At 34.6% G+C, this 12064-nt stretch overlaps 1 long non-coding RNA gene across 1 annotated transcript in view; it reads left to right on the forward strand.

Annotated features, from left to right (window-relative positions):
- The window catches only part of LOC141373752 (uncharacterized), a 30821-nt gene extending 21277 nt beyond the window's left edge, over window positions 1–9544 (forward strand). Inside the window, exon 3 of the long non-coding RNA XR_012380071.1 lies at window positions 9322–9544. This is a non-coding gene — a long non-coding RNA (uncharacterized lncRNA). The remainder of the gene's footprint in view (window positions 1–9321) is intronic.
- Window positions 9545–12064: the final 2520 nt, after the last annotated feature.

A 12064-nucleotide genomic window follows, 5' to 3' on the forward strand; every position in this document is an offset into this window, starting at 1 on the left:
TTGCTATCTAGAATAAATATTAACTCATGTTATTATTGTTTTTAGTCTAATGTTCCATGAAACCCAAGACATTTGCTAATTTAATTTTTTTTCTGATTGATAGCACTGATTTTCCTCTTTTCTTATAAAGTATTATTTGTTGAACTTATCAACACACAAGCCTACTGACATCAAAGTGATTTTCCATTTGTTTGATTTGAAAATTATCCTATAATTAAGGCAAATTCTTCTTTAATTTCTGTGATAGATCTGTGTGGTTTCAGAAAGCCAAAAGTACGTGAGTTGTGATGTTGACAAGACCAATTTTATCTCAGTTGTCAAAATGTTGTCTATATTCATGGATTCATCGCAATTAAGAAGGGGGTTAGATCATCTAAAGAAAAAAAAAAACTTGAAATATTGGTGGAAACCAGACTATTTGCAGTTCAAGAGACACAGAAGACTAGGAAAAAAAAAATTAATAATTGCATGGAATGTCTCTTTTTCCATTTTACCTGTTTGCAAAAAATGTGATGTAAAATGGTCTGAAAGATCAAAGTAAGATTATAAGTCTTCAGCAAAGCAGAAACAACAGAATATAATACGATATGAACCCAAGTGAATAAGATCAGAGGGAATGGTTAGTCTCTTGTCATCTGCTGCACACTGGGAAAAATTAAAACTTTGCTATTTTTGATAAAGATCAGCATGAATAGCTCTACAAAATATATGTGTAAACATCTCAGGGCTAAATAACAGAAAACAGTCCAGGACATTTTCTTCAGTGAGTACATTTGAGAGTAAATGCCTTCCTTTCACCCTTCTGGATGTCAGATAGATGGTAATTTTAGTTTCTTTGTATCTTCAGGTCTTAGAGCCATTAAACAAGATTAACCCATAGGTACCCTTTTCTAAAATGTTTCATAAACGAGGATTCAGTATGATGCAGTTTCACAGAATAAGGTAAATAAATTTAGTTTAACAAGTACCTCAATCTCTTAAAACACCATGTAAAACTGGGTGGCACATTTAAGGAATGAAATTTCACAGTCCTTTCAGATTCAAAATTCTGAGTTGATGGTGACATGGATAAAACTCCTATTGTTTTATTTTATTATCTGTATAACATTCTTTGGTAAAAGTGATTTGAAAAGCAAACTCAAGGACAGTATCAGAGAACACAGTTAAATCAAAATGCATTTTATTCACTAATCTGCCCTTGAGTTATGCCTCATTTATAAGACAATATAATAAAAAATTACTACAAAGTAAATTACTAAATGAAAGTAAAATTAACTTGACCACATCTGTATAGTTTTTTTCCAATAGATCCTTCGGAGAACAGGAAGTTGTAAACTAGGATTCAGAGAACACACGGAAAGCTGTTTCTCTTGCAGACTTCTCTTTCAGAATGACAATAGTGCATTCTCTGCTTCCCTAAATCCTAAATCTAGCACACTCTTTTTGGTCCTGAGAAAAGCATTTATAGTTTTTTTAACCAGACGGATTTACCTTACTCCTGAGACAGGCTAGATCTGTCAGCTATTCTTTTTTTTGTTTTGTTTTTTTAACTGTGAAAAGTAGTTTGAATTTTAAAAAGTAACCATGCAAACTCATTTGAAATGTGATCATTTATATCAAAGGTCTACAATGTCTGGCACAGGTCACTTACACAATCATACACAGACAAGGAGAGGAGTGGCTGCTGCTAAGTCAGAGTCAAAGCAAAACTGAAGTAGACATTTCTATTACAGTTTTCCACTTCATAAAACCTACACATTATATATTTTCTCCTCCTTTCATATGTCACTCAACTATGCATTAAATTTCAAAGGCAATCCACATCCCTGAAATTATCAATGTCATTGTTTCATGTTTCTCCAAGATCAGTTAAAGAAGAATCTAGTGAACACTCTGGTTTAGATGACAACAATTTAAATTTGTAACATAATAAATATGTTAAAGGAACCAAAGAAAATGAAGACAATCTCAAAATATGTAAAATGGCAAATATGCAGCAAACATAGGAAACGTGTAACAACCTAGTGACAGAATTGGGTCAGAATTCAGAGTGCGTTAAAATAAAAGCTATCAAAGTCCACTGATGTTTTAAATAGCACCAGATATTCAGAATTGAAATAGATTTGCTTTCTTTGGGATTTCATTGCTCACAAGGCAAAAGAGATAGCTGAACTCTGCTATTCAATGCCATCAGATTCACTACAGGACAGAAAACATGCACAAAACCATAGGATTCATACTCACACATATAAAGAAGATATTAGCCCTTTCTCAACCCTCCTTTTTGCCTATTGCTCTTTACAATAAAGGGGCGCGACGATTTCTTATCTCTAGTCTTTGCTCCCTAACCCATCTTTGTGGGACAGAAATTTCTTGCTCTATAACCGGGCAGTCCCCAGGTTTTATATTTCTCCTTTGGGATATAACAGATCACAGTGGTAGCTCTTAAGCGTACAGAGTGAGCAGCAGATGTCTGGATGACTGGAAGACGTAGAAGCAGAACTGTGGGTGATGTGATGTCGAAAGGCTGTGCTGATAGTAACAAAAATTAGTCAGGAAAGGTGGTAGGCTAGAGTAAATGTAAATACTGAAGGAGTTTTCGGAGTTATGATATGGGGTAGAGGGAATGAATTAGTCTGCTAGCCACAGACTGGGTGGCGTTTTTAAACATAAGAAATTTATTTTCTTAACATTCTGGTGGCTGGAAAGTGAAAGTTCTAGGTCCCAGCAGGGTTTGGCTTCTGGGAAAGACTCTTTTTCTGGTTTGCAGATGGCTGATTTGTCCTCATATTGTCTTTCCTAGGTGTGTAGGGACAGAGAGAGAGCGAGCGAGGGGGCTGTCTGGTGTCTCTCCATAGGGACATTAATCCTATGAGATAGGTTCCCCCCATTATGATCTTATTTAACCTAATTCCTTCCTTAGAGATCCCATCTCCCAATACAGCCACAGTGAGGGTTAGGGCTTCAACAGATGAATTTTGTGAAGACACAAACCTTTAGTACGTAACAGGGAGTGAAACTTTAAGTGGCATCGGCACACGTTAGTGTAGGAAACACTTTGCCTACAAATACCCGGCAGCACGGCAAATATGGACCTTTAAACTCATTATTATTTCCTGGAGACGGAGACTAAGGTAACAGTGTGATTCTGAGTTTCAGAATGAGCCTTAGAATAATCCCTGAGAGGATGGATGTTCCTTGCTTCTTGCTTATTTAATTGTTTAAAAAATTCTTTGGTTCTCTACACTGGTTAGTCACTTCCGTTGCTGATTTTATAAGAAAAACTGAGTTAGAGATTTCAGAGGAGAGAAGAACAGGAATGAAAGCTGTCTGTTGAATTTATAATCACTTTATGGGGAAATCAGGAAAATAACTATTAGGAAATATAAAAACAAAACATACTTCATAACAAGGCACACTAGTAGTAATAAGAACTTGAGGCAGAAAACACATCCCTCACCATTTTATATAAAGTTTTATTAACATTTTTATCTCCAGTCTTACATTTACTGACGTTGCTAAAAGCCTTAATATATTTTGTGCCTCTTCTCTCACATGGTCAAAATGCAATGAGTTGGCAAGTATGCCATTCCTCTTGTACTCCCATCATGGACTGTGGTTCTAATTAACTAAGTTTTGGTTCTTGAATTGTTTGTGGGTAGTCTCTGAAAGTACTTGGTCCTAGATTAAGGGAGAGTCAAGCCGTAATTGAACAATACAGATCATTTTATTTTTTTATTCTTTTTTTATTTTTTTTTTTACTTATTTATTTGAGAGAATGAGAGAGAGAGAGAGAGAGTTGGGTCAGAGGGAGAAGCAGACTCCCTGCCGAGCAGGGAGCCCGATGTGGGACTCGATCCCGGGACTCCAGGATCATGACCTGAGCCGAAGGCAGTCACTTAACCAACTGAGCCACCCAGGTGCCCAATACAGATCATTTTAGAACGACATGTGTTCCTTGATTGTTTGGATCTCTATTTTATTAGATTATACATTTTTCATGTTGCATATTCCTTGTATTCAATGTCTTCTGAAGATGTCTGGGCAAAGTTGTCTGGCAAGATTTAGTATTTCCCACTAAAAAAATTAGAATGTCAGTCTACAATATTAAATTCTTAGCATGATGTATTCCTATAATGCCTTGTGTTCTTGGGGGTCTTAACAATTAATGATATTGGATGTAGTTCATCTTGCCCTATAGTTGTGACATATTTTATTCAGTTTGTCATACCTACATTTTTGTCTCATCAAATAATGGAATATGGTGACCACCTTTGTATGTTTATTAAAAGTTCCAAATTGGTCTACTTTAATTTTGCATGAAAAAAAAAAGAAGAGAAAAAAATAGGAAGGAAGAAAAGGAGGGAGTGAGGGAGGAAATAGCACTGTTTACTATTGAAGAGATTTGGTTTTATTCACATCCTAGACTTCAGGAATTGGACTACAGGAGGTGCCATTGTCCTGTGCTGAAAAGTTATATTAACCACTTGGAATGATTAAAATTACTACTGAGCCGTCCATATTTTTGTAGAAATTATGTAATTGTCAGCAATTTGCTATCTCAAAAACAAAACAAAACAAAACAAACAAACAAAAAGCATTCTCCAGAAAATCGCAGATGAATCAGTGATAACTTTCTGAGGGGAACTCGACCTCTCCTTAAGAATAGAGTTAGAACTATGGACACTGGGGAAATGTCAGGGTGAATTTGAAGTATGTAAAAATTTTCACCAAATCAGAAAGAATACTCAACTTGGCTAGATACCAAACTAAGGTGCTTTGTCTGAACATCAGTTCTTTCTTAAGCCCTGGGAAAAAAGCTAAAATATGCATCAAGACAAAACAAAACTTTCTACATAACTTTAGGGAATTCAAATATTCTTGATGTTTATGTATGGGCCTCAACATGAAGTATTCTAAGTTTATCTAGAAATAGAAACTTTAGGAGAATAAAAAATGTATATCTCTCTTCACTATTTTTAAGTTAAGATTTTTGTATTACCACAAAGAAGTTTCTGCTGTTTCTGTTATTGTTATACACTCAAACACTAACATACACACATGCAAGTATGCCCACACATTTGCACATACACATACACACACACACACAGTCGATCTAAAGTATGAAACTATCAGAAAACATCTGCATACAATGGACCCGCTATATATATTCATAGCACCAATACAAAAAAAATAGTAAAAGCTTTTTTAATAAGTCATTTTAATAAGCTCTCATGCCCTTCTCATTTTGTTTTTGTATGTGTGTATGTGTTTTGGATAACAACAATTTTTGCAGATTTAAAAAAAAACTCTTGCTTCCAACTATCCACTCCCCATCTAAGATGCTGAAATGTAGAATAATATGTGTAGAGTTTAAAAAAAAAAAGAAAAAAGAAATGTCTTAGAGATTTATTAGCCAAAATTTCTGCTCTTTGTTACATGTATGCACACTTCCCATTGAATATAATGAGTTATGAAAATGCGTTGAAGCTTCCGTTGTGCTATTTTCTGTGTTTGGCTTACTAACATCGGCAATAACAGGGTAGATGCTGCCTCAGTAAGGGCTAACAATCGGAACTTCCATTATATGTATCTGTGCTACGAATAATATGTGTCATAGCAATTAGAGCTATTTTCTAACTAGTAAACACTGAATCCCAAGTCACGAACATTTAAACAATCGTTTTCATTTTTTAGATCATAAATATTTGGGATAAAATAAAATGTACTGCATATAAACTATACCATACTTTTGAAACAATTAAAAGTGTTTAAATATTTCACTCAGCTCTGGATCTAATAAAACCTTGTTAAAAGTAGGTACTAGATACTCTGCCCACATGTGCATAGGCATAATGAAGAAAAAAGATCCTCATTTAAAGTTTTGAACATCCTTTTTTAAGTTGCATTTCTGTATCTCTTTAAAATGAAAATGAATGCACCATGCTTGCAAAAGAAAAAGGAGACAGGAAGGAAGGAAGGAGGAAGGAAGGAAGGAAGGAAGGAAAGAAGGAAGGAACGGAGGGAGAGAGGAAGGAGGAAGGAAGGAAGGGAATAAGAGAGGGAGGAAATAAGGGAGGGAGGGAGGCAAAAGAAAGAAGAAAATAGGGTATAAAAGAGAACAGGCCTTAATTCTACCAGTTAGTTGATGTCTTATGAAAGAACAGTACACTTAAAGATTCAGGATGTTTGGACTTTTCCTTAAAATTAGTGGTTTATAGAAAAAACCTCATGCAATAAGCTGAAAAGACTGAGGTCCCTTGAGAAAGAGGGAATTCTGCCACCAGATTGCCTTTAGACTCAAGCTGCAAAATCAACTCTCTCCCAGGTCTCCAGTCTGTCAAATTACCCTGCAGATTTTGGGTTTGCCAGTTTCCATAATCACATCAGTCAGTTCCTTAAAATAAATCTTTTTATGTACATACATTCTATTGATTCCTTTTCTCTAAAGCTCTTGACTAATATACAAATACTTTTTCATGTTATGCCCAATAAAATCATCTGGTAAATTCATAACACAGCCAGCTCAAAAATTCAAAAAATTAGCAAAGTAATAATCAGATGACTAAATAAGCATTTCAAATGATACATTCAAAATTTTTCCTATGATTACTCTTCATATCATTTCTTTTTAAAATATTTTTATGGTATATTTTATTTTTTCCCATTCATACCTTTATATTTCTTAAATATTTTGAAACATTTTTCTATATCAAATTGTTGTATATTACTTACTTTGTTTTATGTGACAGAATACCCATATACTTCACTACATAAAATACACATAAAGGGGCGCCTGGATGGCTCAGTCGTTAAGCGTCTGCCTCCGGCTCAGGTCATGATCCCAGGGTCCTGCGATCGAGCCCCGCATCGGGCTCCCTGCTCCGCGGGAAGCCTGCTTCTCCCTCTCCCACTCACCCTGCTTGTGTTCCCTCTCTTGCTGTGTCTCTCTCTGTCAAATAAATAAATAAAATGTTTAAAAAAATAAAAAATAAAAAGATAAAATACACATAAAACGATGAATATTCAGCCATAGGAATTCAGCAAAATAAATAACAAAGCTATTTCATTCCAGTTTTTTTCTTTTGAAGCAGAAAAATCTTAACAGATACATTCACAAATTCAGAACTAATTAAAAACTATATAAAGTTTTCCATCCTTATATTTCAAACAATATGAAATCATGATTATTTATCTGTGGTAAACTGTAAAAACTTAAGACAGTATTAACTATCAATGAATGGAATTACATTTATATTTAATAAATATGAAAACTTTAAAAATCATATTTCACCTAGTCTCAATCACAATTTGATAGAGCGATGCATCTCTTTACTATTTAAGATGTTAAGAAATATTGGTATTAAAGAATAAACAACTTTTTTTTAAAGATTTTATTTATTTATTTGACAGAGAGAGAGAGAGCGAGAGCAGGAACACAAGCTGGGGGAGCGGAAGAGGGAGAAGCAGGCTTCCCACTGAGCAGGGAGCCTGATGTGGGGCTCAATCCCAGGACCCTGGAACCATGACCTGAGCCCAAGGCATATGCTTAACGACTGAGCCACCCAGGCACGCCTAAACAACATTTTTAAAAATGTATTTCTTAGCACTACTATGGAAATGTAACAGGAGTCAAAATTTACATAACCAAATGCTTAAACAGAAAAATTTATTCCTTCAGAAGACATTCTTCAGAGCCTGATGAATATACTTATAAACTTAGAGTGCTATAGCATTAAGGGTGATTAATATAATAAAAATAATATTGTTTGAACAATATATCTGCTATTTTTGAGATGCAATCATTTATAAAAGAAATTTGAAGATGTATTCTAGGACCAGTAGAGAGAGAGAGACCAATAACTTATGTAAGGAATTTCTTCTCTAATTTCCATATAACTTACAAATTTTCCCTTTTGCTCTAAGAAAGTTCAATTAAGATATTTAGTCATGTATTAAACCTTAAATTTAGAAACTAAATATTTTCAAATATTTGAATATTTTCAAAGCTACATTATCTCACTAACATCAATGGTCCCTAGCTAAAGACCACAAGGAATGCACCTGCAGTTGCAATAATGAACTACCCACACACTAGAACCAACTGTTCAGCATCCCAATTAGAGTGTATTCAAATAAACTGACTATAAGTTTTGAACTTATGTTCTGTCATTTTTGGGAGAGTTTAGGAAGTGGGTCTTTGCTCTTTGATTGGATTGGTTTTACTGTCAGGAAGTGGGGGTAATTCTGTGATTGTGACCAAATCACAGAATTGTATGACTCTAGGGAGGATAAAACTGTAATCAGTAGAGGCAGGAGTCACTCATTTTAGTCAGGATAGGGAGAAGTTTGGTTATTTTCACAGCGTGGACAATGTCCAATGTCTGTGTTCAGACAGGAGTACAGACTGGTCTTGTTTTTATCTCGAACCATTATGTTCAGAGTAACTTTACCAATGTTGATATTCTGTGAAATTGTTTATGCACCACAGAAGAACACCAAGACCTAGCTGTCATATCTCAGATACCAAGGGCTCCTTTTCTATTCTCACTAATCTGTGTAAGATTTCTCTTCATTTATATATCTCTATCCATTGTCAGTCTCTTGTTTTTTGCTTTTAATCCTACTCTTTTCTCATTCAACCTTTACAGTGATTTTAAAAACACATTCTGATCATTACCATTTCTCTTTTAGCCCGTCAATGGCATCTCTCTGCCTTCAGAATGTGGTCCAACCTCTTTACAAGGGTTAGAAGGGTCCTCAGCACCTTGCCCAGCCAATTTATCCGCACGGATTTGAGAAAACACAAGTTTGAGAGGTTTTACTGTATCAGCCTGACGTAGTCAACACTCTGATATAGAAAACTGGCACTTACTCATTTTAGGAAAAGGGTGAAGCAAATATATATATATAGCTTTTTTTTGTTGTTTTGTTTTATTTTCCTTCTCCTAAGGTGACACTCTTAGTTTTGCCTCAGAGAATCAGCTCACAGTCTACAAAGGATTAGAACACTTCACTGCTGCTGTTCTTGTCCCACCCCTCCTCCAAACTCGGGGTGTTCTGACTCATCTTTCAGAGCTTAGTTTAGAAGTCACTCCCCTCTATTTGGGGAACGAACTACCATAACAGGTCTCTTTTCCTCTATTAATTGGGAAGCTCACTGAGAGTTCATGATGTTTATGCCTTGGTATTTTCAGTATCCAGAACTTCATTTGACCTGTAGGAGGTGTGGTTAATAAAGTTAGCTTAATATTAGTAAGAATTTAGAATCTCTTATTTTTTTTAATTTTTTAAAAGATTTTATTTTTATTTGTTTGCCAGAGAGAGCGAGAGCACAAGCAGGGAGAGCGGCAGGCCGAGGGAGAAGCAGGCTCTGCGCTGAGGGAGGAGCCCGATGCGGGACTCAATCCCAGGACCCTGGATCATGACGGGAGCCAAAGGCAGACACTTCACCGACTGGGCCACCCAGGCGCCCCTAGAGTCTTGTAAAGTGAAATTATTTTCACCTCTTTTCCAACCTATGGTTATTAATATATTTCATGGAGGGATGTACAATAGTTATATTTTTAATTTCTTGATTTAACCTACCTGTTTAATGCAATATTGAAATAGAAGATAATTAATGTATCCAAGTATTGTTCTGCCCTTGCACTCATCAATCATCATTAATCTTAGATATTTTGTGAGTTAATGATAATCAGGGATCATGGCTAACATGATTTATTTTGGTTAACATTAGTTTCCTTTCTTTTTGAAACATACATAAACCTATATCATAAAAAAATTAGGAAATTTGAAATAAAAATATCAGAAAATTTCCCTACAATGGTGTTGTCACTGGGGAGGGGGCAAAAAAAAAAAAAAGTGTTGTCATGAAAATATAGGAGAGATTTTTTAGGTCACTGCAAAAATTATCCAAAATCTGAAACATAAAAAAAGATTTATTTTACAATCTTACTGTATCTTTTTTAAATTATTTTTTGCTAGTAAAATTAGTCTGTATTCCACAAAAATAATCAATTGACAACAGAGGTTATCTTCCTGACAAAAGCAGAGAACAATAGTATAATATTTAAGCCTCTGCTTTAGATTCCAGAAAAATTTGTTAAGATTATAATTATTGGAAGTGTGAGAGTAAATTTCAAAAACAATCTAAGCTGTTAAAAAGATTATAGGAACCCCTCCCCTAAGAAACAGCCAGGTTTTGCTCCGAACAATAAAAACATATTCTTTGCTATTTTAAGTAAGTAAATAAACTTAAGTAGAAATGAAGATTAATATAGTCCTTGGTTACAAGTAAATTTAATATATTTTATATGTGGAACAAAAGTCTTCAAGCAAAATCATCGTATGTACATACTTAAACATTTCTTTCACTTTATATTTATGTGTGTGTATGTGTGTAATATTGAAATGTATATAATGATTTATACATATACATATGTGTGTGTATGTGTGTGTATTCAAAAAGGCCCTTTTTAAGTCAAGTTCTACACTGCCTGGTTTTCAAATATCTCATCCTAATGTTATCATGCACATAGTTTTGTCTGGGTATCTTGGAAGTGACAAACGAGTTTTAAAAATTCTCTAAGAGTTTAAATGTAGTATCCTTTTGGTCTGTATTATAATTTTCTTAATATTTCATGGTTAAAGTGTTTACACCCACAACTTTTGTTAGTGACTCCCTTGGAGTCTCACATTATATTTGTAATAATATGGATCAGCCATTTAACTTAATGCATACCACAGACTCTAGCAATTCCTTCTGAAGTTTGAAAACTTGTGCAAGTTTGGAAAGGAGAGATCAAGATCTATTTCCTTTGATAATGTTACCATGATTATCTTCCTATTTCAGATCAGACTTAGCAAACTGCTTGGCCTTCTCATTCAGTTTCTTTTGTAAAATGATGTGTTGGACTAGATGATATTTACAAACATTTGTGTCTCCAACATTCTATAATACAACATTTACAACATCTTTCCCTCAACATTCCCTACTTGGATTTAAATAATTTATGGAGGTTCATTTATTTATTGATTTGTACTGTAGTTTTGGTTTCCTCTTGTGACAAGTATCTTCAGACATGGAATCCTCTCTGCTCTACTGGGTTTTCCCAGTCCTGCTGTTGAATGAGCAATTCAGTAATAACCTCCTTAAAAGCTAAAGGAATTGGATGTGCAATGTGGAATCTCAATATACTAGGGAAAAAAAGAGAAGTTCTTAGCAGGAGGATCAATAAGGAACAAAGAAGTGTAAAAAATTGTGAATACAGTCCCAGGGAGAGGAATCAAAGTGGCTCACACAAAGACACAGCGCTGACCACATTAATCAACTGGAAAGGGTTCAGAGAAAAGACCACAATTCTCATAATAAAGGTAGAAGTTCAGAAAAGGCTTTAAGAAAATACTCTGAGGTTGGTTGATCTCCCAGAGGGCATAAGACAGCTAAGTGTGGAAGTGTTCATAAAACAAAGAGATAAAAGAAAACAGTCTGAAAGATCTCTCTACCGCACACTGACCCAACTTACCACCTCAGAAGTTTTGTTAGACCACTGATTTTAAATAGCTAAGTAGAAGAAAAGGGACATTATATTAAGCTTAGTCTCCTAGAGAAAACAAGACTACTGAGGCTGAGGAAAGCTCTTACAGCTATACCAAGATTTATTTTATACTTAAAGCCATATGGTAATACTTTATAGAATTTTAAAATGTATAAGACACCCTCAAAATTCCAAAATACTAAGAAGCTCTTGTAAGCTGCTCTTTCCTCAAGCCTAACAATGCTTTGAAATTCATGGAATCTAAAAAAATGGAAAACAAAAACAAAATACCTGATTTAGCAATGCCAAAGGAACAAAAGATAAAACATGATTGAAATATCTAAATTGAATGATCCATTTATTTTAAAAATCCAGACTGGGAACCACCAGGGAATGTATAAACACAGACCTATTTTAATGTAGATGGTAAAGACAGACATGCAGAGATAAGAACAGATTTGGTAAAACTCAAGGGAATGTTATTTCTGTCTCACTTTAAAAAATACACAAAATGTCCCTTTTCT

Source organism: Callorhinus ursinus, unplaced genomic scaffold (assembly GCF_003265705.2).
Source record: "Callorhinus ursinus isolate GAN/ISIS: 27379988/994484 unplaced genomic scaffold, GSC_fseal_2.0 scaffold1, whole genome shotgun sequence".
Classification (NCBI taxonomy): domain Eukaryota; kingdom Metazoa; phylum Chordata; class Mammalia; order Carnivora; family Otariidae; genus Callorhinus; species Callorhinus ursinus.